The 2,368-nt window shown below is 55.2% G+C and overlaps 1 pseudogene; it reads left to right on the top strand.

The window, feature by feature from the left end:
* The first annotated feature begins 200 nt into the window (after window positions 1-200).
* Window positions 201-1,982, top strand: LOC149339137 (uncharacterized; annotated as a pseudogene).
* Window positions 1,983-2,368: the final 386 nt, after the last annotated feature.

Genomic DNA, 2,368 nt, shown 5'->3' with positions numbered 1-2,368 from the left:
GTGGGATCGTCTGCAGGAAGTTGCCCTGTACCTGTGGACACCATATTTTGGCAAGTGTTCCCTCTTTTAGGGGTTTTCTTCACGATTTGTACTCGACCACGGTGCGGCAAAATTAGGCCTAATCTATAGGCCGAGCCGACGCCTGCGGCGCCGGGCTCCAGGGCCGTGCCTTGTGGTTGTGGGCCTTTGCGAGGCTAAAGATGATGGAGTACTCCGTTGAGGGAGAATCTATAACGCCCGAAGAATTCGAGGCGGGAGAATGGGCCTGGGTTTTGAAGGCGCAAGATCGCTTCAAGAAGACTGTGTACGGGGACCACTCCGAGAGTAGTCCTACCGAGAAACAGGCGGGCAGCGACGGGCGCCAGACGCACGGAGCAGCCCAAGTCAAGCGGGGGAAAGCGCCGGTGTGGAAGAAACGGGGACCGTTTCTGAAGATGCCAGCCAAGGATTTCAAGGTTGTGTGCCGGCCCAAGAATTGGGACTTGAGCATAGTGACGCCGAGGGAACTCGGATGTGCCCTGAGAGCGGCAGCGAAGCTGACGAACGCGACTGCGGTGGAAGAAGACCTGGTGCGGGTGAATGAGACAAACAACACGATTACGGTGAGCACGCCGTGTATGAATCGTAGTGGGACATATGCGAATGTCAAGACGCTCATGCTGGGCGGTCGTGACCTTGAGGTTTCGGCGTACGTGGCGGCGCCGGAGAACTCTGTGCGCGGAGTAATTTACAATGCGTACAACGGATGCCCACTGGCAGAAATTCGCGCAGGATTCTTGAAGAGGAATGAAGACATGGAAATTTTGGATGCCAGACCTTTGGGCAAGTCAAAGGCGATTCAGATCACGTTCGGGGGGAAGCGCGTTCCCCGGCAAGTCATCTATTGGAACTGTCTGTACGCTGTGATCCCATATAGAGAGTTAGTCGAGACCTGCTATAACTGCAGACGAGTGGGACATCGGGCGGACGTTTGCTATCGTCCGAAGACTAATTTGTGTCGCCGCTGCGGGAAAGAACATCCTGCACCACCGGAGGGAGAGTCGCTGACCTGCACGCCGGACTGCATCGTGTGTCATGAGGCGCACAGTACGGGAAGTCGGAACTGCAAGTTTCGCCTAGCCCGTCAGCAGCCGATGGGTCTGCAGCAGAGCAACGAGGACAAGAGCCAAACTGGCAAGGAGGGGCGGCATTCGAGGCCCAGGAAGCGGTCATCTAGCGGTGCGAGAGGCGATAGCAAGAGCAAGGACCGGTCAGCTTCCTTCCCGCCACTGCCCGGACCCGAGCCTGGCAAAGGAGGAGGGCAAGGTTCCGGTCATGGAAGAAGCCCAAGTGGCACGAGGAAAAAGGTGAGCTGGCCCAACGCGGGCTCCCAAAATGAGACTGCTCGAGAGAAGGAGCTACAAAGGCAGGTGCTGCAGCAAGCCGAAACTATCAAAAACATGGAAGCTAGGATAGCAGAGATGGAACGCGCGCTTAAAACCGGCAGAGTAGAAAGGGCACAGACGCCGTTGGCCCAGGCCCCACAGCAAGCGGCGCAGGCGAACGCTTCTCGCGTGGACGATAACACAGCTATGGAAGTGGAGAAAGTGGAGAATCGGGGGACGGTCAAAAGGCCACCTCCGGCAGATGAGGGGGCTCAGGCAAAGAGAGTAGCAGAAACTTCGGCGGCGGACACGCCGCAGCCAGTATTTAAAGTCACTTGTCTTAAGAGGGACATGCTTACCCTTGCGGAGAGAGTAGGAAAACTGGAAGAAAGACAGGATAGGTTGGAAGGCTGGGTCGACAGGATAGAAGCTAGACTAGGCAACATTGAGCAGCGTCTTGACGCCTTCACCAATGACATGCGGGGTTTCCAGACCCAGGTAATGGACATGTTTAAACAGCTAAATGCTATGCTAGAGGTTAGATTGCCTCCCGTAGTCGGCCAAGCGCCGATGTTATTGAACCTAGGGCCTCACCATGGCCCCACGCCAGCAAATTGAGGTTTGGCAGTGGAACTGCAGGGGCTTCCGTCGCAAGCGGGGGAACCTGCAGTTGCACATACAAAATCTGGATAGTAAGCCGGACATTATAGCTTTGCAGGAGGCTAGCGGCTCGGTGAAATTACCGGGATTTAAGACATTTACACCACAAGAGATTTATCAAGGGGGCGTATCGAGCGTCTTCACGGCCGTGTTAGTCCATCGCAACACCACAGTGATTCAGCATACCATAGATAGCAGCAGGGAGGACTACGTCCTGCTGGAGATTTTGCCCAAAAGAAAGGACGATAAGAGTCTATTTGTTCTTAATGTATACTCTTCTCCAAAAGATAAGGGGGTGGGCTTGCCAGAGCTTCTGATAGAGACGCAACGGCTAGCGGCTAGGT

Source organism: Amblyomma mixtum, chromosome 6, assembly GCF_055824585.1.
Source record: "Amblyomma mixtum isolate Tamu chromosome 6, ASM5582458v1, whole genome shotgun sequence".
Taxonomy (NCBI): Eukaryota; Metazoa; Arthropoda; class Arachnida; order Ixodida; family Ixodidae; genus Amblyomma; species Amblyomma mixtum.
The sequence above is the reverse complement of the archived record's forward strand: the minus strand, read 5'-3'. Positions and strand labels throughout refer to the sequence as shown.